We start from the raw sequence: 23,781 nt of genomic DNA, 5'->3' as shown, positions 1-23,781 counted from the left end.
CACCAATCCCCTAAAAGCTGGAGTAGATATGACTATTATCAGACAAAGTTGACTTGAAGGCAAAACCATTACTAAGGATAAAGTGGGTAACTTCATAATGATTAAAGATTTTATTTACTGGGGAGGCATAATAACTTTTAATGTATATGTACTTTATGAGATAGCCTGGAAATATATAAAACAAAAACAGAACTAAAAAGAGAAAGAGACAAACCAAAAATCATTGTGATAGATTTTAATGTACCTCTTTCATTAATTCCAGGTAGATTATAGACTTAATTGTGAAGGTAAAATTATAAAGCTCTTAGAAGGTAAGTTAGGATAATAATTTCATGAAACAGTTTTCTTTAAAAAGATACAAATATTTCCTACCAAGACACAGAAACAACACACTGATCATAAAGAAGAAATCTGATAAATTTGACCAAATTAAAATTAAGAACTTTTGTTTATCAAAAGATACCATAAAAATCTGAGGGAGAAAAAACTATAAAATAGAAAAAAATATTTACGATACATAAAACTAACTTAGGGTTTATATAGGTAATTTATTTAAAAAGAAAAAAATACTTCCGTAAGTCAATAAGAAAAAGCCAAGGACCCAAGAGGAAAATTTTCAAACACTTGAAAGGCCTTTCACAAACAGGAAACCTAAAAGGTCAAGAAACATATGAAAATATGTTAAGCTTTATTAGTAATCAGAGCAGTGTAAATTAAAACCACCATGAGATTCCATTACATATCTACCAGATTGCCAAAACTTTAAACTCTGACAATACCAAGTGTTGGTGCAGACAAAGAACAAAAGGGATGCTTAGAGTTTGGTACTTATACTATCCTACTTTAAGATACATCCCCTAGGACTCAGCAATTTTACTCCATGCTATATGCCCTGGAGAAACTCATGTGCACGGAGACACACGATCAAGAATGTATGTAGCGGCATCGCTTGAGACAGCAGTGGGAATAACCCAAAGGGCCACTGACAGGTGAGTGGCTAAGTAAACCATGGTGCAGGTACACAAAGGAATATTGCTCCACGACATAAGGAAATGAACTACAGCTACAACTAGGGCATGGAGGAAACGCAAACCATATGAGCGATGAAAGAAGCAAAAATCGTCTGCTTCCAATGGTGTAAACTAAATTATGTTTTTTAGAGATAAGTATGTAGATGCTGAAAGCATAGAGAAGAGCGGGGGACAATTATCACTAAACTTGTTACCGTAGTTACCTCTGGGGAAGAGAGGTTTGTGGTTTGGGACACACAATGAAATCCTAGAGTGCTGCTAATGTTCTTTTTCTTAACCTGTGCTGGTCACATGGGTGTTTGCTTTGCAAATTATAGTGAAACTATGCATTTATATTTTATGCACACTTCTGTATTATATTTGTAATAAAAATATTTATAAAAAAGGAAGTCTGAAAACGAATGAGTTAAGCATCCAACTTAAGGTGTTAGAACTGCAGAATAAAGCAAAGAGTGTAGAAAAATAATAAAATAAGCAAGATATTATATAATGTATTGTATATTATATGTTATATGTGCCTATAAAATACATTACATATTATATATAAAATTTTATTTATTTTATACATTTCATATTTTATATATAAATTATATATTTATATACATATAATACATTTCATATATAAATAGAAAATAGAGAAGCATCAAAGCCAAAAGTTTAGTCATTGAAAAGACAAACCTCTTTAGAGACTAAATAAGGCAAAAAAAGGTGCAGATAATATTAGAAATAAAAAACAGGACATAACTATAGATGCTTAAGAGATTTGAAAAGGTAAAAAGATATTTTTGACCAACTTCTTAAAAGAAATAGTTTTAACAACTCTTTGCCAATGAATTTGAAAATAGAAAAATAGAGCCTACTAAAACTGACTCAAGAAAAAATGGAAAGCCTGCAGGGTTTTATAACAATTACAGAAAACTGAACCAGTTTAAACTATTCTCACAAAAAAAACAATAGACCCAGACAATTTTAGGAATAAGTTCTCTCAATAATTCTAGAAGCTAATAATTTTAGCCTTATTACAAACTATTCTAGAGGCTAAAAAAAAGAATAAGTTCACCTAACTCACTTTATGAGGCTAATTTTACTTTGACATCAAAAGCTTGATAAGGAAAGTGCATGATTGAAAAATTACAAACCAAACTCATTCAAACAGAGAAGCAAATGTTTTAAACAAAATGTTAACAAAAGGAATCTCGCAATGTATGAAATGATAATATGCCACATCCGAGTTAGATTTAACTCAAGCATGCAAGATGGGTGTATCAGTTACCTATGCTGCATTGAAAACAAAATGACAATACTCAAAAACTGTGGCTTGAAACAACAATTTATTATTTCTCAGAATGCTTCAGGTCAGCTGGGTTGGTCTTGCCTGGGTCATTTGCATGGCTGCCACCAACTGGGAGCTCAGCTGGGGGTAAGTGGCCTGAGGTGACCTCACTCACATATCTGGGACCTCATTTGGGATTCTGGACCTCTCTCTCCATGAGGTCTATCATCCTGGCCTTTTCCATGTTTAGGGAAGCATTCTAAAAAGGAGAGAACAAAAGAACAAAGCCTCTTGAGGCCAAGGCTTCGAAATCACTCAGTGTTTCTTCTGCCACATTCTAGTCCAACAAAACACAAGGCCGGAGTAGATTCAAGGGGATGAATGGCAAAGTCACATGGCAAAGGGGTATGAAGGATTTACACAATCCAATATTAAGACTTAACTATAAAGTAATCAAGATAGCTACCATGAGTTCAGTCCTGAGTCTTAAAATAGAGATTTTTAATAAAAAGGAAAAGTTTTCTTCAAGGTAAAAAAAATTTTACTATTTATTTGTTTATATATTCCCCCATTCCAAAAACAAAAAAAGACTTGTGTCATCAAAATAAATACAGTACTGATTAAATGAATGAATGAATGACAAGTAAAAACATAAGGGTAAAGCAAGCAAAATCCAAAAGTCACTTAGAAGTAATACACAACATAGAAACTGTAAGATCCTCTCCACCCTCCAGAATTACAAGCAGATTTAGCTTTCTATCAGCCAGCCCAAAGAAAGAAGAAAAGTCTGTTGCCCATCCGCAGCGTTCATAAGATAAGAGCAGATGCTCAAGGGAAAATATTCTTTCCTAATTCTGTGAATGAGAGAAATTTCTCCCATTTAGGAAAACAACTGAGAGGGGGCAGTGAGGGAATCAAATGTCGACAGCCTTGGAGCCAGCAGGCTTCAGCAGTGGCAAGAAGTAGCACTGCTGGCACAAACATCAACAATTTGACACCAGGTATTGGCAGCCTGGGAACAGGGGACAGTGAGAGGCAGCAGGCAGCAGGGGTGTGGCCTTCAGTTGGCCCCTGAAGAGAGAAGAGCAAGAACAGAAACTTCAAGGCAGCCAAGAGAACGAATTCACACCACTTGTGAGATAACACAGAGATTCCAAGAGCTCTTTAGGAGGAGACGGAAGAATCCTGGAATAGGTGGGGGAAGAGAGAGAAGTGTTTGCTATGTGACTACTACTTGGGACCTCAGATCACACATGGGGTATGTTTTCTTTTCATTTTTGTCAAATCAATACATATATTTCTTTTAAAAAATTAAATAGAACTGTTAGCTTACAGTGAAAAATAGCAGAATTCTGCCCCTTTGATTCCCATCCCCAAGTCCCCACACCTTTTAAGGAACTTCTTTAAACTTTTGGTTGTTTCTTCTGGCTTTACCTCTATGTATCTAAATCATGTGCTTACATTGCCATTTCTTGATTTTTTTACTTTAGCTATTACCTATTTATTTGCTACTATGGTAAATGAAGATTTAGCTCTCTTAAATCATCTTCCCCAAATATAGTCACTCACATATATTTCCTCATTCCCATTTTCCCAAATTAGTTACACTGGCATTTCTGTCTAAATAATATATTATGTATATTATTGTGCTTAGTTTCTGTCATTCACAGTTGTGATGGTATGTACTATGATAACATTTCCTTCCTAAACAACTTTATGTTTTTTCCAGTATTAATAATCGCCTTGGGTTGGTTTTTTTTGTTACTTGTTTGCTTAATTATCCACATCGAAATCACTAATTTAACTCCAAACTATCCAATGTAATTAAAAATTATTTCTAAATACATTCAAATATTTGGATACTCTCTAAGTTTAGTTTTCTCCCTGGAAATCTCTCTTGGAGCCCTCTGCCTTCCTTCTCTAACATGTACCTGTTGTTTACTAGGCCTGATGCCAAGCGTCATCCTGACGCTTCCCATCACTAAAATCCTGGGAATTCTTTTCCCCTCACTTATGTGTTAGATATTCTGTTTCAAAATACAGTGTATTTCTCTTCTTGGCTTCCTTTTTCACATCATTTCGTGTTCCTGAGTAAAAGTGTGTCATTATTATACTCTCATACCTGAGTGATAATTTGCCTAGGTATAGAATTTTATACTGGAAATCTATTTTTACCTCAGATTTTTAAGCACTGCTCTATTTCCCCCCAAAACACGTCAGTGTTTTGTTGTTTTCCTGAGTCCTGAATTGCTTCTCCCTCCTTTGAATTCTGTCTATGGCTTGTTTGTTTGTTTGTACAGTTAGTGTTGGTTGTCTTTGTTTCTCTTGTTTAAGTCTTTTTTAAATATCAAGTGATCTTTTGTTGTCCATTCATATTTTAAAATAAGGCACTAAACGATTAACTGGAAGATTTGAATATGTGTGCTGGACTTGCAACTGATGACCTTCACTGTGGAACAACTGAACACACATATTCAGATTTTCTGTAGGGCTGTTCACTTTCTCCAGAGAAAGCTTGAACCTTCTGGCTCCTGGGCTCGAGGGGATAGAACTATCAGCATGCTTCCTTTCAGCTTGCTTGGCACTTAAAATGTCAAGAGAGAGGGTGGAGGGTCACCCTTCACTACACGGACTTTGTCTTAACCTTGCTCAATAGTATGGTGCTTCTGCCTTGCCTGCCACTGTGCTTGTCCCTGAATTGGGACATGCTTTTTCAATTTATTCATAGGTTAAACCTCCAGTCTCTGCTCTGGGCATGGGAGAGAAATTAGCATGTCATAGCAAAGGAAACAGAGTCAGATAATTCTACATAGGAAAAGATGTTGGAAAAGGAGTATTTGACAGTTAAACATGGCAGATGGAACATATGGCACTTATTTTCGTTGCCTTTAAAAACTGCTAAAATGAGAATGAAATTTCTGAAATGAACAAACACAGTAAAGGAAGAACGTGAACAGCAATGTGCAGTCAGAGTTCTGGCAGGAAACAGATTTGCACACTCAAAGGAGATGAACTAGAATTTAATGAGGAAACTATTTACAGAGGTGTGGGCAGGATCAAGAGCACCAGTAAGGGGTAGTGAAGCACAAGGGAACTGACAACATTGGGAAGCTATCACCATCCCGAGGCCTGAAGAGCAGGTGGAAAGAGTGGTTACTGGAACCTGGCAAGAGCTCTAGGAGTAGGAGAGGAGCACCCTACAGGAGCCGTGGAATTAGGTAGAAATATTCTGCCATTACCAAAACCATGGCATTCCAGGGAGGAATTATGGGGGAAGGTGGGAGGCAGCAATGGGAATAAACACCCTACATCTACAATCCTATCTCCTCCCACTCTTAAGCCTCTGCCAGTACCTCCAATTAGCAGAATTCAGTTTGAAGCCAAATGTCAGAGGAGCCCAAGTTCATAGAAGTTATCTTTTCAGGACACAGAGTGGGGCAGAAAAGATGAAGAGTGGGTTTGGAGCAACACAACAGATAAATAACAGAAGTGCAGACAAGAGATGTCAACACATTTTTGAAAGATGAAAATTGGATGAAGGAATTACTAGAATTGTGACAGCTTAATGCCAGAGGGTCATGATAATGAGAAGAAAGCTGCTACTAGCAGAGCATCTTGGAAATGCCCAGAATTCGGAGGCTCCAGGCATCTCTAAAGGCAGAAATTCATGGTACCACTGAAAAAGGACTGGTCAAAAACTTTAAATGGCAGAATGGAGTCCAGTTCCCCAGAACTCCATTCTGTAAAGACAGAGGGACTCTCTTTCCCACTCCAAACCAGAAAATGTTAGGGTGAAGACTATGAATGTGCATTTTTAAATGTGCTTCCAAAGAGAAATTATGCTCAGATTTTAGACAATCGTATTTATGCACAGTTGATTAGGTTTTCTAAATTTGGTGAGAAGGGCCTGTTCCTGGAACTTTGGAAAGATGGAGCACATGACTCGGGTTGAATTAACCCAACCCTGAGGTAGCTGAAGTAGTAAATAAGGCCCCTCTATCTCAGCCCAACAGAATAAGATAGAAGAGGGAGAAGTATTTTCTACATATCTGAGGAATTGTATTTCAGGGGCTGAAGAAAGAAAGGGTGTTTGTTGTGTTCTGTTTCAGGCTGAAAGATTGGCATGTTCTATTATTCTATTATACTCATTGTGTATGTAACCCTGTCTGATGAATTTGATTTCAGCATCATACAGCATAATTTTAAATGAGATACAGAGTGGAGGAATGCCTTCTCAAGTAGTGGAAAGCAGTGATTTTTAACAAAACTTAATGTGCATAAGAATTACCTCAACCCCAGAAATTCTTATTCAGAAGTTTGGGGCAGGATCCAGAAATCCTCATTTTAAATAAACACTCTAGGATATTCTTATGTCCACAAAACACACTTGGGAAAACACTTGGCTTGCCCTTGACAGAATGTCATGACCTAGCTTTCTGGGTAGAACATCAAAGGAACACTTTATTAAAAAAATGGCTAAACTACCCATTTCATGAGTCCCAAGTGTAGAACCAACAAGGTTTGAAGAATCAGCTGCATAAAGCTGCATACAGGACATTTCTGATATTCTGCTAAGCTCCCTGGAAAGGGAAAGCAACACCTTCGATTTCCTGACAACAATAAAACAACAACAACACCTCCCCAACCCCCACACACAATTTGCCGGTTAGTAGTGGATGCACACTCTAACCACTAGGGGGCGTCCAAGGATTTCTACACACAAACTCCCTTCCCATGGGGCCAGAAATCTGATACTAGTCAAGGACAGTTTGGAGCTTTATTGCAAAGTGGGGAGCAAAGAATGGAAGGAACTAAAAGGCTAAACGCATTTGCTTACCCATGGAATGTCCTTTCCTTCTGTCTCCTATTTAAGTCTGCATCTTAAAAAGTGGTTCTCTCAGGTAACCTGGCTTGGTTTGCCAGGGTTATTAAAGAAAAATTATTCTAACAATACTGTATTATATAATTCAAAGTTGCTAAGAGAGTAAATCTTAAAAGTTCTCGGCACACCAATACAAAAAAAGTACTATGTGAGGTGATGGATGTGTTAACCAATATTTTTGTGTACAATATGCATGTGTATCAAATCATCATATTGTTCACCTTCAATCTACACAATATGAAATAGCAATTATATCTCAATAAAGCTGGGGGGGGAGAAAAAAATATTCTGACACTTGTTAAAATGGTCAGGAAGGCTTTATTCAAGACGACTGCAATAAGTGTCAAAACTATTGCAATGGGGAGAGAGGTCAGGCTCAAGTCTGAATACAATAAGGACAAGTGGGGATTTACAGCCAAGGAGCCAGGTGGGGGTGGAGGGTCAGCAGATGGAAATCTGCTAAGAGGATACATAGCAGGATTCTTGCTGCAGGCAGGCTAAGGACGGATGTGAAAGGCAGGGGATGAAGAACTTGATCAGGCACGGAAGGTTATCAGATACCCAGAGTGGGGGATTCTCTCTAAACTAACTAGGCAGGATTCTTGCTAAAACTAGGCTGTGCAGGACTGATAAGGGGGTGTGGGGGTGAGGCCAAAGTTGAGACCTAGCTGAAAAGAACGATGGCTCAGAGGAGCCTGACTAAAGTTCAGTCAAGGAAAGAGTCATTTTCAGGATTTATGCAGAAACAGGTCTTTTTCTCTTGGTTTTCCTTTTCTTTTTTTCACCCTTCCCAGGAGAAGATCAAAGTGTGTCCCTGAGAGCAAAGGACCCGAGAGGCCTGTTTTGTTACCTACCTAGACCTTGATCTTGAAGTCCTCCCTGGCTTAGCAGATTAGAAAGAAAATCAGGCCAAATTCCCAGTCTGCAAAAGAGCAAATAACCTCCTCATGCCCCTTTCATATATTTTTCTCAGCGGTCTGATGGCTGGTAGAGTATTTGGGGATACATAATCCAAAACCTCTCTTTTACGCAATTAAACTTGATGATATAAAACTGAATATACAGGGTGGAACAAAAGTTTACAGTTGTTTGTATAGAAAATAATACAGTAATAAGTAGTATACAAGAATAAACTCTGTGTTTCCCATACTCACAACTGGACACCTACTTTTGCCCCACCCTCTATAGTAAGAATACACAGGCACATTCTGGAAACTATGTATCTAAATACTAAATAAAATCCCTTTAATTTGTTTTTCTAGATCTACAAAATAGATTGAACAATATTCTCAAACTTAATCTAAGACTCCCTAGAATGTGTCATAACAAACAAAATTTAAATAACTTACAGCGCAATCCAATCATCAGAACTGTCCCGTGTGTGCTTTTCCACTCAGTGCACAGGTGGTCAAGGTCTGAGACGTGTCCAGCACTATGCTTGCTGTCTCGTTACTGGAAATAAACTGTCTGCCCCCTTTGAATAGGAAAAAAAGACACTTCTATAACTTATGAAGTGATCACCATGATAAGTCTGGTACCCATCTGATACCATACATAGTTATTACAATATTATTGACTATATTCCCTATGATGTACTTTACAGATTTTTTAAAATAATATTTTATTTTTCAATTACAGTTGATGTACAATATTTTATTAGTTTCAGATGTACAACCCAGTGATCAGACGCTTATATAAGTTACAAAGCGATCACCCCCAAAAATCTAGTACCCATCTGACACCATACCCAATCACCATGTTGTATAGCTGAAACATAATATTGTATGTCAACTATAATTGAAAAATTAAAAATTATTTTAAATTAATTTTTTTTTTTTAAATGAGAAAAAGACTCAAAAAACTAACCTGTCCAAGGTAAAACTGCTGGAAAAGCAGAATCAGAAATTTAGTGGAGGTCTGAGTTTAGAATCATTAAAAATAATTTCTATCATTTTAAAGTAATATATTTTAAACTGAAATGGGGTCATAACACATGCTTTGTAAACTATTTGTTCCAGATGGTATGTCATGAATGTCCTCCTACATCATAACCTTAAAATTCACTGGTTTGTTTTTTAAATAAAACTTATACTTGTGGGAAAAACCAGCAGCTTGAGAAGGAAGGCCCATGGTTGATTCCTTTCCCTCCCAACTACGGGGTGGGGGGTGGAGGCGGGGGTGGTGGACCAAAGAAATGTAAAGTAAAAGTCTTTATTAGCACTGCGGAGAAACATCCAAATATCAGACACTGACGAATTTTACTAGCTTTAGGGCAGATAGTTTTAGATTAAAGAATATACACAGGTAGGATTGCCAGATTCAGCAAATAAAAATACAGGATGCCCAGTTAAATCTGAATCTCAGATCAACAATACCTTTTTGGTATAAAAATTATTTATACTACTGGCTCACGCAGTAGTCATTGTTTTTTTAACATTCAAATTTAACTGGGCATCATGAGTTTTGTCAGGCAATCATACCCCAGAGCCTATCCACAGCTTCCCTGAAGCGACTTCAGGACTGAGGAGGAAGGAGGGAGGGAGATGCTGGAGCTCAGGTCTGAAGGGACAAGGGCTGGGACTGGAGGAGGGTAGTGAGGCTGCCCAGAAAAGCTGCATCTGGGGTTCCAGTTAGCTGTTAAGGATCCTGTGGGTAGTAGTGGTTCAAAGCTCCAGGGATATCAACTGACACACTAACATGTAGAAGACCTGTGGTGGGAAAATGGGTGCTCTGAAACACAGCTAGTGGATAAGCAGATCAATGCAGATTTTCTACAGAACAAGCTGGCTATGTATCAAAAGTTTTAAAACATGCATACACTTTAACCTAGCAATATCTCTTCTGGGAATATGTTCTAAAGAAATAATAATGTGTTCTTTAAAGTTCTGTTTATAATGAAGTGAACACAACTTAAAGGATGAACAATAAGAGAATGTTTAAGTTAAGGTGCACACATATATTAAGGAATACTATGCATCATTAAAATGATTCTATAGATTATGTATTGACATAGGATTTTTCACCATATAGTTTAATTTTTTTAATTGTAAGTTATATAAAGCTACAACACTGCATTAGGGTAAAATTCCATTTTTGTAAGAATGTATTTATATACAAATACATATGCATTTTATGCATAAAAAATGTCTGAAAGGGTATATACAAAAATATTAATGATTTTCTTTAAGTAATAAAAACATGGATTTTTTTTCTTTTTACTTTTATCTATTTTATATTTTTTCCTTAAAATTATGTATTACCTGGGTAAACTTCTTTTTAAATATATCTTTATTGATTTCAGAGAGAGGAAGGGAGAGGGAGAGAGAGAGATAGAAACATCAATGATAAGAGAGTCATCATTGATGGGCTGCCTCCTGCATGTCTCTGACTGGGGATTGAGCCCGCAACCTGGGTATGTGCCCTGACGGGGAATCAAACCGCAATCTCCTGGATCCTAGGTCGATGCTCAACCTCTGAGCCACACCCGGCCGGGCTGGGTAAAAAATATTTAAGTTTTTTAATAATCTCTTATTGGTGATCATATACTTTTGAGTAATTATAAAATGAGATTGCAATTATAAAATGAGCTTCAATATTAAAGAGTATCTTGTCCAAATAAATGAGCACTGAGTTTCTCAAGGGTGCCAGGCGCTGTGCTGTAAGCTGGGAATAGAGAGGAATTCTCTGCCCTCCAGGAGTCTAAAGGCCACATTCCTTGGTGAAGTTCCTTGGCTCTTGGCCTCGCTGGCTCTGAAACCCAGTTTGTCAGCCCATTCAAGATCATCTCTCACGTTAACCAAATTCACAGAGGCTGATAAACTGGGACAATGTATTAATTTGTGCTGAGAATCATCACAGTCACATAGACCAGAATAGTACCCCAAGCATGACCAGCACATTTCCCCCCATCAGCTGACCTAGAAAGGGAACCAAGTTATGACTAGAATGTTGCTTGCTGAGCCTGGAATCATACCAGGGGCAGGTAAAAGCTCAAAAGTTTAGTGGGACCTGGCTAAAATAGCAGGTAGTACCTTCTCCTTTGCCAATAGAACCATAAACACCACAAGGGTGAGGATTTACCTTCCCAGGACAGCAGTGGCTGGATGGACTTGCCAACATTCATCTCAGAGAGTTTCCTTTTATGAAAACATCCAAAGGCTAACAAACATTGATTTCCTTCCGACTGCATCCTTAATGTCTACAGTTATAATTTGCTCAGATCTGGGGCCATTCCATTCCTTAGAGTAATTTTTGCCTACTTTTTCTTTGCAATTTTGTGTTCGGGTAATTTAACTCTGAAGATTTCCTTAATTTTAATGATGAGACCTTATTTCCTTAATTTCCCTTTATTAAAGGGCACCCTATTTGTGCACTCAACGTACAACAACTTTTAAATACTAAATGCATTTTTTTAAAAATTAGGACAAAATATTCCAAGTCAGGCTGGAGGCGGGGGATCATGGAACGGGTTTTGGTGAAGAATTAGGAACCATCACAGGCCTCTACAACTGTTCACCTGCTCCCCGATCACGATCACACTGGGGCAAAATTCTTATGTTCAAATACAAAACTGAGCCCCTACTACACAAGGTAGAAGACAGCGGGCACAGATCCTCTCCTAAGATGGTCATAAAGGAGCTGCTCCTTGGTGTAGCTTTTTTGGTTGCCAACTTACCTATTCAAATTTTCTGTAATTGGAACCAAGGTCCACACAAGCTACGCAACATTCTAAATTCCTAAGAACATGGTGGATTCACTGTAGATTATCTACAAGGGAAACTAAGCACATTCTTAGTGTGGCAGCAAGGGCATACTTTGAGCACACTTATGTGTGTGAGCATGTGTGCATGTGCACACCCATGCACACACACACAACTATTTGGAAATATTTCAATATTTGAGAGTTTAAAAAAGCCACTGAAATAATCATCATGCAAAATTACAAAACAAATAAGCATAGAACTTATTTGACTTTCTAATACTTATTTTAAGTGTTAGTTTTTTTGTTCCTGTTATTTGTTTTTTAAGTTTCACAAACTCTTAGTCCAACCTTGGTGATATTAATTCTAGTATAAGTGTTTTTATAACCTTTAACATTAAAGCCACCTGATGTTCATGCTCATCAGGCAATTACATTTATGTTCTAAATTACAACATGTCTCAGCCACTGGATCATTCCCAACTCCTTCCAAGAAGCCATGAGAAGTTTTTCACATTGCACTTTCATCATACACCAGAATAGCTCATGAAGTTAATTATACTTAAAGTTAAGGTCCTGTGCCAAACACCCAATGCCTAACCATTAATTATTATTTTCTAAGTATTAAGAGTGCAGTATAAGCTGTCAAGTTCATGTCAAAACCTGGTCCCTGCCCCAAGGCTTACCATATAAATTATAAAAACAAATCCATTCAGACTACACACTACATCAAATTAAAAGCAAGGCTAAACTTAAAAGACACAAAGTTCACGTACGTTTTGTAAAACCCAAAGAAGTTACCATAATTCTACCTGGAATTTGTTGGTTTGAGGGTAGAATTTTGTATTTTTGTTTTAATCTTCTAGCAGTGCCACTATAATGCTGTTTGATCAATGAAAATAAAAATAAAACCAACCCCCCTTTTCTGAATAGACATAAATTTTAGAGAAAAGACCGTTGTAGAGAGTTAAGGTTTGCTGGCTGTGGGGAGTTTGGTCAATGATTTTCTTAAATGCCAAAACAATGCTGGCATTTTCTAGAACATAGAATTGAAAATTTTTTCTGTAGCAATAGAAAGAACTTGAAATTATTTTTTGGAACAAAGTGAAGGATAGACAGATAGATGGATGTATAACATTTACACAATGGTTCTCATTAAGTACTTCTTGATGAAAATGAGATAACTGAAGGCAATCTCTTAAAAATGACTTAATATGAAATATTTTTAAATTTCTCCTCCCACAAATGAGTAAATTATAGGAATGCTATTTCAAAGTGTGGTAAAAATTATGTTGCTTCAAAATGGACTGTCTACAACATTAAGCAAAAGATGCCAGACACAGATGGGTACTTGACTCTACTTACACAAAATCTAGAAGCTGGCAAATCTATGATGTGTACTTTACCACCTGCAAATTATACCTCAATAATGAAGAAAAATGGTCTGTAATCAGGTAAGATCATTTCACAGAATTGAAAATCAGATACAGACGTTAAGAAGATTTTATTTTCCTTAAATTGCCTATTTGGAATGTAATGAAGTTTTTCTAAGTATTTTGAATAATCTGACCTTTCCAAATTACCCTAGGTCAAAATGTGGGTGGTCATGAATAGCAAGATGTTCATTTAATTAGTTATTATGGCTTACATTGGCAAGACTCAGTGTACACCTTTAAGGCCACTGCTGCCACTCCTCCTCAAACAATCAGGTGGATTCTCTTTTCTAAAGAGTTGCGTTATTTATTCACATGACAGATTATTAAAGGAATCTAAGAAATAAGACCATGCAAGCTGCACCCTGGAAATCCATGGCCAACAGAGAGCAGGGGTGCACTGGCTGCAGAGGGAGGAATCTCAAGCTCCAGGATGATCTGACTGTGTATCTGACTGTGAGGTAGAATTTGACCTACTATTTTGCATCTTCATGTTTTGGGTAACTGTTCTTCCAAAATAAGTTATTTTGGAAGTTTCTACTCATGCATATTTAATACAAAAACAAAGAAATTATTGACGCTGTAATATAGTGAGGAGTCATTGCAGAGGAGAAAGAGCACGGACTTGACAGTCATAGAAATCAGGAGTCAAATTCTAGCTTTTCCACTCCCTAAATATGTGACTGTGGAAAAATGATCTAGTTTTTCTAAACTTCAATTCTTCCCCTGTGAAATAAGGTTTATAATAGCTGCCATATACCGTTATCTTAAGGATTACAGACAATTTATATATGAGTGCCTGGAACACTCAGCAAACAATGGTGGTGGTGACGGTTAAGTGTTAGGACAACTGGATACCAGCCATTTCCAGCACTTATGGCTGAATGGCTTTGTTCAAGGCCTGTAGTGTTTCATTTACAAAAAGAGCCCCAAATATCCATCTGTTGAGGAATGGCTTCTGAGGTTAAATTAATTTGCAAGCAGTCTATTTTTGTCCTTTCTTGCCCTCCTATGTGGTTCTGCTGAATTCAGGAATTTTAAATTACAGGTACCAGAAAAAGAAAAAAGGTCTATTTATTGTATACACATAACACAAAAGGAAAAAAAAGCAGAAATGGCAAATAGCACCAAGTACCCAATCCTAACCTCCAGCTGCGTCCCAAGGCAGACGATTCCCCTGGTCTAGTAATTTCCTCCAAGGTGGAGGAACCAACTTAAGGACAGCAACCAACTTAAGGCTGCTGACCCCACATGAGGCAGAGATTTCATTGCTCTAACTTTTAGATATTCATCTCATTCTTGGGAAGTCAAGACAGGACAAGTCTCAAACATATAATCTAAACAAGCAAAATGTGGCCTCCCATTTGCCTGGGTCTGGACTCCTACAGTGCTCTGGCACCAGAGCATAGAAGGCAACTCCATCTCTCTCCCCGGAGTGGGGGTGGAAGCCAGGGGAGGGGCAGTTACCCTTCTTAGGTCTGGTTGGCTCAGGTATCTTATTTAGAGGGAAGAAAATGGCAGTGCTGGGAATAAAAACATTTGTCTGGCCAGACTGGGCCAGGCAGTACAAAATTATCTGGCCCATTGTACATTTTAAACTAAAACACTGTTGCTATCAGAACCCAGAATAGTACGGCCTGTATTTCTCTACTTAAAAGGGGAAACGAAAATGAAAACAACTTGGCCTCGGAAAATTCCCAGCAAGAGGCTGACGCCCGATTTTACCTCTTTTTCCCCAGACCAACCAAAGTTCGATGATCACAAACGGAACTTTACCCTGCTTCCCAGGAATGCTGGGAGAATTAAATAAAATAACAAACTCACTGTCAAATGCAAAATGTCACATAAAAATTAGTTAGGTTATTACAAGAAGGGAACTGGTACCACTCCAGGTTTGTGATGAAGGCAGCGACAATGAACTAAACAGACAGCTGAACAAATCTGCCAGACAGGAAGCAGTCAGGCTCTTGAATACAGGTTGGATTCTCTTTTGCTGAGCTACACCTGCCAGACTGGAAGCCCCTGGTGCTTTAGTCATGAATGGGCATGTCCTGTCCAGGAACTTTGGCTCCACCCTGCAGTGCTGGCCCAGGGCCAAGTCTGGGCTAACTTCCCCTCTGGCTTGCCTGGTACTGCCTTTCTGGTACCTCAGGCCTTAAGTCAGAGCCACTTGCCCGACACAAGTGGCCTAATAATGAGAACACTCCTTCCTCCATGCTGGGGAATTTCCCTTCCCTCCTATCTCCACTCCTTCTGTTGTCTCATCTGCCCAAGGTTTCCGGAACAGGGCATGGAAGGTCAAGAAGCTGAGAACAGAGCACAGGAACAAATTTGTCCCATTGACTATGTCTCTGAATTGAGTCACACCTGCTCCCCATGAGTACCAATTCCTTGCTAAGTCCTTGTTTCCAACAGGTGGAACATAATAGGTTCTTAATAACTACTTACTGTATGAAAACAAATATCGAATAATGGATCAGCAAACGTGCGTCAAACAAAGCCCCAGCCTTTTCCTGACCCTCCACCTCATTCCTGGCCTGCTTTTGGTCAATACTAGGGCAGCCTAAGCTTGGCTTCCCAGATTGACTTTGACTTTAGTTCTTTATGCACAAAGGACCACTGTCAGCACATCTGTTCTTTCTGTGAGTTTTGTGAGGAAAAAGAAACTGAAAAAGGGACAAGCCTCACTTCCCATCTATTTCTTAGAAGGGATGGAATCAACATGACAGTGTGGGGGGGGTGGTTGTGTTAGTAGTAGTATTGAGAGATCGTGAGTTTGTGTTATTTTCTGCAGAATAGAAGAGATGCCCTGTCTGGAAAGCACAGTTGCCAACAGTAGAGGTGATTAACTCCTACCAAAGTTAGAAGGTAAAATGGGCATAGCTTTGGATTCCCACCACTCGCCACACCTGTATCCAGATGCCCTGAGGATCAGGAGGCAAGGCTTTCCTGGTGTTCAGTGCTGGAACACATACACTGACCCTAAACATAAACTCCAGATGATATTAAGCAGTCAAATATACATGTAGGCTAATAGATCTACTAAAAGATTCTCAACACCACTACTCATCAGGGAAATGCAAATTTAAACTTTAATGTGATATCACCTCACACCTGTCAGAAAGGCTACCATCAGCAAATCAGCAAACAAGAATAAGAAACCCTTGTGCACAGTTGTGGTGAGATTATAAATTGATACAGCTACTAGGGAAAACAGTATGGAGGTTCCTCAAAAAATTAAAAATGCAACTACCACAAGACCCGGCAATTCCATTTCTGGGTATTTATCCAAAGAAACCGAAAACACTAATTCAAAAAGATACATGCACCCATGTTCGCTGCAGCTTTATTTATAATAGCAGGGTATGGAAGCAACCTAAGTGTTCATCAATAGATGAGCAGTAAAGTAGTTGTGGTATATATACAATGGAATACTATTCGGCCATAAAAAAGAATGAAATCTTACCATTTGTGACAACATGGAAAGAACTAGAGGGTATTATTCTTAGTGAAAGATGTCAGAGAATGACAAGTACCATGATTTAACTTATATGTGGAATCTAAAAAAAATAAAATAAGCCCTGGCCGGTTGATCAGTGGTTAGAGCATCAGCTCATGGACAAAAGGGTTTGGGATTCGATTCTGGCCAAGGGCACGTACCTCAGTTGCAGGCTTGATCCTTGGCCCCACTGGAGTGCATGCAGGAGGCAACCAATTGATGTGTCTCTACACGGATTCTTCTCTCTCTCTCCCCCTTTCTGAAAAGCAATGGAAAAAATATCCTCAGGTGAGGCTTAAAAAAAAAAAAAAAAGCCTGGCCGGTGTGGCTCAGTGGTTGAGCATCAACCTATGATCTAGGAGATCGAGGTTTGATTCCAAGTCAGGGCATATGCCCAGGTTGCAGACACAATCCCGAGTAGGGGGCGTGCAGGAGGCAGCCAATCAATGACTCTCATCATTGATGTTTCTCCCTTCCTCTCTCTGAAATCAAAGATATATATAAATAATAATAATGAAATAAAATAAGGGAACAAACAAAACAGAAACAAACTTATAGATACAGAGAACAAAATGATGGTTGCCAGATGGGAATGGGTAAAAAAGGTGAAAAGGACTAAAAAGTACAGATTGCCAGTTATAAAAATAGTCACAGGGATGTAAAGTAATATAGTCAATAATCTTGTAATAACTATGTGTGGCGTCAGATGGGTATAAGACTTACCAAGGTGATCACTTCATAAAATATATAAATGTTTAATCACTATGTTGTACACCTGAAACTAATATAATATTGTATGTCAACTGTAATTAAAAATAGATTTTAAATATAAATAAAAAATAAATTTAACAAGTTTATAAGCTAAAAAAAATACATATAACTGGTATGCCAGAGGAGATGAGAGAGAGAATGGGGCAGAAAAAGTACTTCAGAAATAAAGGCCTCCCTGGTTCAGTTGGTTAAAGCACTGATTAGATACACCAAGGTTGTGGGTTTGATCTCTCATCAGGGTACATACAAGAATCAACCAATGAATGCATATGTAAGTGGAACAGCAAAGTGACGTATTTTTTCTCTCTCTCTCCCTTCCTCTCTCTCTAAAATCAATTTTAGAAAAAGAAATAATAGCCAAGATTTTCCTTAATTTGATGAAAGACAGAAATTTAGAGATACAAGATTGTAAATAAACAACAAACAGAATACAAAAACTCCCTACTAATACACATCATAGTCAAATTATTGAAAACTAAAGATAAAGCTTAAATCTTGAGAGTAGCGTGAGAAAACAACATATTACATAGAGGAGAAAGTTATTTGATCAACAGCCAACTTTAAATAGAGACAATGGAGACTAGAAGAGAAAAAAATTCCTTAAAATGCCGACAGAACAGAAAAACCTGTCAATCCAGAATTCTATAGTCAGGGGATACATTATTCAAGTATGAAAGCCAAGTAACATTTTTAGATAAAATAAAACTAAGAGTATTTGTAGCCAACTTACCTGCACAACAAGGTACAATAAAGGGAGAGCTTCATGTTGACAGGAAATACTGTTAGATGAAAACTTGGATCATCAGGAAAGAATGAAGCACACCGGAAATTCTAAGTGTCTGTATAAACCAAAAAGCTGTGTGCACTGTCCTTGTCCTCTTAATTTCTTTATACATTGTTTGCTCGCAGCATTGTCTTGGGGGATTTCGTGCTCGAGAGGTGTGTCCGTCCCCCTCCTTCCGCCCCCCCCCCCGCCTTTGCCCTCACGGCTCCCCCGTTGGGTAATGGGTTTGGGTGGCGGGAGCTGGAGCCTCTGGAATGACTTGCTCTTTATTTACCCCCTCCCCGCCGCTGGGCTCTGTGCTGAGGGCAGGCTGAGCAGGAAAGGGGTGCAGGAACTAAGGAGAATGATGGGACAGGACATGGGGCACACACGGGGCCGAGTGACCAGGAAGGAAAGCAGAGCTAATGCCACCACCGGCCGGCAGGCTACAGCAGCAGGCCGGGCGGCCAGTGCTGAGTTGCGGCAGAGGCGGGAAGGAGAAACGAGCCGCAGCCGTCCCCTCCCTGGCCTCTCGGCCTCCTGGCCCTGTGGCAATTCCTAATCTTCTTTAGGCCGGACAGCGACGTCTCTAAGTCTTAGTAGGATTTGGCTCCCCCAGGTAGCTCATCTCCAGTTGGCGCTGGAGATAAACGAGAAGCGGTGGACTTGGCAGATGCCACGGAAAGACAGCGCCAAGGCCCGCCCTCGGAGAGGAGGAAGCCCGAGGGCCGGCGGCGTCCCACGGCCGTGGGGACTCAAGGGCAGGGCGTGAGGAGCCGCCTCCCAGTCCCGGCCGAGCCCGCGGCGCCGCCGGCTCCCAGGCGTACCCGGGACACCAGTTTCCATCAGGGGTTGTCAGCTTCTGGTCTATTTCTGGGAGTCTGTGAAAAAATTCTTTCCCACAAACCTCGCTTTGTCCCACCAAGGACTTGGCACCTCCTTCAGAAAGAGGACTCGGGTGAATGGTACCAGGTCCCGAAGCCAGGAACGCAGGGGGCGCTGGTCCAGCGACGGGAGGGAAATGGAGGCTGGCTCTCTGCCTATCGGAATGAAAAAACAGGTTTCACCGCGGGTCCTGGTCTCGGGGCACCACGCTGAGAAGGACGCGGAGCTCGGCTCCGCGCGGGGCTCTAGGAGGCAGCACACAGCGAATCCGCCGTGGCTGCGGCGGGAGTGGGGCACGTGCCGCGTGCAACCCGCAGCCTGGGCGGTTCGCGGGCCGGCCGACCGGCCCGGCGGGTAAGGGACCGCCTAGACTCGTCCCGAGGAGCCGGCCCGTGTGTCACCACGCGGGGGACCTGCCTGGCAGGTCTCGGACAGGTCCTAACCGGAGAGCCAGGCGAACACCGGGCGTGAGGGCGGGAAGAGCCGGCCCAGCACCCCGGCGTCGGCTCGCTTCCTCCGCGAGTCCACCGGCCCGTCGAGAGGCCCGGGCTTCGGGGCGCGCCCGCTGCCCTCCCCCGCCGGCCCCGCCGCCCGCACCTGCCCAGGTGAGGAACGAAAGGGAGCCGGGTCGTCTGGGCTGCACACTCCGTTATAACGGGGCCCGGGGACGCGAGTTCAGAACACTGGCGGGCCCCACGCGCCGCCGAGGGCCCACAGAAATGCTGGGCCTTGGCCCCGGGGGATGACGCCTCTAGGAGCCGCCCTCCTCCCCTAACCCCACTGACCGAACGGCTTTTCCCAAAAGCAGCGCTGGGTCAAGTGCAAGCCCCCCGTCCACCGGGGCGACGGACGTCGAGATTTGTTGTTTTGTGAGACTGGAGGGCCGGCGGCTGAGGGGTGGGGGAGAACCGGCGCCTGGGCGGGCCTGCGGGAAGCGAGCTCCGGAGAGACGGTGATCCCACGGCCCGGGGGGGGGGGCTGCGTGCGGGCGCGGGCGGGAGGCCCCTGCCGTGTGAGCCCTTTTTGTGTGTAATGGAGGCGGGTAAGGACTGCTGGATGGGTGACCACTGGGTATGGGGAGTCTCTCCGCGGTGCCCGGGGAGGGTCCAGAGGCCTGTAACAGACCCATGAGCCAGGGTGGGGGCGACCTGCTTCTCCCACCGCACCCCGGCCCCCATTCCCAGGGGCTGGAGCTCCCAGGTCAGCAAGAAGCCTCAGTGAGTGAGAAGGCGCCCGAGAGGGGCCCCGGCTGCAGCGCGACGGGGACGTGCCGGATGCTTGGCCCTTTCCAAACCTCGGGGGTCCCTGGGGGCAGGAAACGCACCACCCAACCTCAACATGTCACCTCGGGGAGGAGGAGCCAGGTGGGTCGCCGCCGCTCCCTGACGGGCTGCGGGTCCGGGGCTCCGAGGCCTCCCGGAGGGGAGACGGGGCGCCCGGACCAGGCCCAGGGGGTGGGGGCCCGGGGCCCTGCGGCGCGGAGCCGCGCCCCAGCCGGTTTCGGGCTCGCGAGGGTGGGGAGCCGGTGCCCCGCAGCGGGCGGGCGGGCTGGCGGGCGGGCCGTCAGCTGCCCGGCCCGTCGCCTCCCTCCCCGCCCCCCGGCTTCCTGCGGAGGCTGCGGCCGCCATGTTGTTGTGGGGCTGAGGCGGCGCCGCGGAGCCCGGGCGGCCGTGACAGGCTGCGCAACAGGTTCGCTGTCGGCGGCCGGCGACGAACCCGGCGGCGGCGGCCGAGCAGGGTCTCCGGCGTCCGCCCGCGCCCGCGCTGCTGGGGCCGAGGCCGCGGGGTCGCAAAGGGACGTGCAGGAGGCGCGGCGGAGGCGCCAGGTGGGTGAAGCGGCTGCCCGGCTGCGGCAGGGCGCGGGCAGGTGCGGGCGCCGGCGCTGCCGCCGCGGGAGGCTCCGAGGGGCCGGGACGGGGTCGGCTGCGCGCGCGGGGAACGCGGACCGCGGCGACCGGTTCTCGGGGGCCGGGGCTGCCCCCCGAGCTAGGCCCCTGGCGGGCTTGGCGGCGCCGGGCGGAAACCTCCGGCCCCGGGTTCCTGCCCTCGGGTTCCTGCCCCCGCCGCGCGGCCCGGGGACGCCCAGGGGCCGGGGCCCGGCTGACCCGCCTCGGCGCCGGCCCGGCCGCGGCCTCTCCCAGCAGGTGCGGACCCGGCCAAGAGCCGGGGGCGGCTTGCCCCTCGCTTTCGGGGTGCTGGCCGGAGAGATCCCTTCGGGGCCCCGCACGCTCCCTCGGGGACCCCTTCCATTTTCGCCGAGCTGGTGCCCCTTCTCGGTGAAGCTCGGTGCGGAACCAGGTGAGCCGCATCCCGGTGCGTCCCAGCCGCCGGAGTCACGGGAGGCCGGCCAGCCGCTGGATGCTCGGCGCCACCGCTCGCACCAAACCAAAGTTGGGAGACGTTACAGTTTGACGTGAGCGTCGTTGACGCCGGGGTTAGACAGGAAGCGCGGAGAGACGCAGCCCATTAGGCCGGAGTCAAGTTTACCGCTGGTGATTATTTTTTAAAAGACGCCTGCATGTGCGGGGTGGATGGGTAAACCGAGGCTGAAACTGCAGAGGCTGTGCATTCCGTAGGCAGGTGCTGTGCTTTATCGTTAAATGACTGCCGATGGCAACTGTTCCTCATTTGAGACTTGTATTAATTATGAATTAGGAATATTTTTGATAGAGGCAGCCAGTTTTTGGTAGGGACTAAGGTTAACACAAAAATGATTGCTTTACTAAGTGCTCTAGTTCGTTATTACTACTGTTTACTTGCTTACCCAGAAACAGGAGAGGGTGACTTGAAATTTGCTGCTGTTTTAGTCAGATTAATTTAGGTAGCACAGACTCTGTAGGTTAACTTCTTAAGCCTTTCAGGAAAATGATTTGCCTCTCTCCCTGTGCTGGTTTCCTAGGTTGTTAATTAGTGATAAAACCTAAACACAATCTAGAAACATCACCGGTACATAAATTAATAATGATGTCCCTCAAATTTTAAAGATAGTAGCAACTCTGATGCGCACACCTTTAGGTTTGTTGTTGTTGTGCCTATGATTCCCTTGTAATTTCTTTTTCCCCAGCTTTATTGAGATATGATTGCCAGATATCCCTTGTCATTTCAAAAGTATATAAAGTGGAAGTTGTTTTTAAAAGCTTAATTTAAGAGCAAGCAGAATTTCATGTTTTTGAAGGACATGGAAAAAATGTGCAGTGCTGCTGTTGTAATATTTATAAGCAACTGAAAAGCTTGCTGCTTTTTTTTTACCCTATAATGCATGTAATTATTCCTCTTGCTCACCTTTATAATGAAAGATAGAATTGTCTGAGAAAACTTGACCTTTACTGAATTATTGAGCAGGGAAGTACTATTGTTAGTTCAACACGTCTCAAGGCAAACATCCTGATCTCTCTTGAATATGAGGAAACGTGTTAGGCATGCTCTGGGATTGGAAATACAGTTTAAATTTTTTTTAGTTTCACAAAAATTGAATAGTATAAGGAACCATCATACACCCATCACTCAAACTCAGCAGTTTTCAAGATTTTCTTTATGCCTCTTCTTTCTTATCTTTATTGTTGGCCATTTCACCCTATATACTTAATAATTCTCTCTTTTTGAAAGTGGAAAATTTCTTACATAACCTTAGGATTTTTATTTTTAAAGTAACTTTAAAATAGAATTTCACAAATGTCCATGTTTCTAGTAAGACAGAACATTTATGGGCCATCTCCTTTAATGACTTTCTTTAGTATTGAAATATATTTGCCATGCCTGTCATTTATTATACGTATGTGTGTGTGTGTATATATATATATTTAAAATATGTTTACCTTGATTGTCACTTACCATGTGCTGGGCTCCGTGCTGTTTTACATAATCATTTAAAGTTCACAAACACTCTGTGAGTAGTTATTTTCCTCCCATCAAATAGATAAGTGAAATGTTAACCTGGAGGTTAACTGACTACTCTAGGTCTCTGAGCCAGTAAGTACAAGAGCCAAGGTTTCAAACCCAGACCCTTGTAACTTTAGCACCTGTGCAGGTATCTGCTACACTCATCTTATTTCAGAATTTTTTTTTTAATGTCATTTGGGCATTCAGTAAATATTTGTTGAGTAAATGAATGAAAGTACATGTTAGTCCACTGATGAGTAGCATTTTTATAACTATGTTTATTTGTATAACTGTGTTTACTTGTGAAGCACTTATACAGGGTGTCCCCCCAAAAATGTATACACACTTTAACAGCTGATAGCTCAATTTTGAAAATGAAATGTACTTAATAAACACTGCTTTTATAATTATTCAAAGTGTGTGTATACATTTTTTGGGGGACACCCTATGTTAACAAGTTTCAGAAATTATTCAGAATAAATTAATTACAGTACTAAAATGTGATACATTTATTACCATAACTGCATTTGCTTGTGGGTTCTTTCTTGGGTTGGGGGGGGGCTGGTTTGATCTTTTTAATACCTTATTTCTGGAAAAAATTGTGGAATAACTATATTTGAAGAAAGACTAAAAAAAGGTAGACTCTTTTAGTGTGCTAATTGTTGA

General features: G+C 42.1%; 1 protein-coding gene and 1 long non-coding RNA gene across 11 annotated transcripts in view; one reads left to right on the top strand and one right to left on the bottom strand.

Annotated features, from left to right (window-relative positions):
- Window positions 1-20,785, bottom strand: part of LOC308566652 — a 70,389-nt gene extending 49,604 nt beyond the window's left edge. Inside the window, exons 1-6 of one of the 7 annotated variants that reach the window (XR_014000207.1) lie at window positions 20,582-20,768; window positions 19,259-19,391; window positions 18,319-18,427; window positions 8,536-8,660; window positions 8,041-8,108; window positions 220-651 (exon numbers count right to left, since the gene is read on the bottom strand). This is a non-coding gene — a long non-coding RNA (uncharacterized lncRNA). Of the gene's footprint in view, window positions 1-219; window positions 652-2,081; window positions 2,564-8,040; window positions 8,109-8,535; window positions 8,661-18,318; window positions 18,428-19,258; window positions 19,392-20,581 lie in introns of those variants that run through there. The other 6 variants (XR_014000210.1, XR_014000211.1, XR_014000206.1 and 3 more) reach the window with 6 other exon arrangements.
- The window catches only part of ITSN2 (intersectin 2), a 94,469-nt gene continuing 90,908 nt past the window's right edge, over window positions 20,221-23,781 (top strand). For 2 of the 4 annotated variants that reach the window (XM_081157160.1, XM_081157158.1), the window contains exon 1: window positions 20,835-21,062. The gene's annotated coding sequence lies outside the window, so the exon portion shown is untranslated. Of the gene's footprint in view, window positions 20,601-20,834; window positions 21,063-23,781 lie in introns of those variants that run through there. The other 2 variants (XM_081157161.1, XM_081157159.1) reach the window with 2 other exon arrangements.

The sequence above is a fragment of the Miniopterus schreibersii genome, assembly GCF_964146895.1.
Source record: "Miniopterus schreibersii genome assembly, chromosome: 13".
Taxonomy (NCBI): Eukaryota; Metazoa; Chordata; class Mammalia; order Chiroptera; family Miniopteridae; genus Miniopterus; species Miniopterus schreibersii.
The sequence above is the reverse complement of the archived record's forward strand: the minus strand, read 5'-3'. Positions and strand labels throughout refer to the sequence as shown.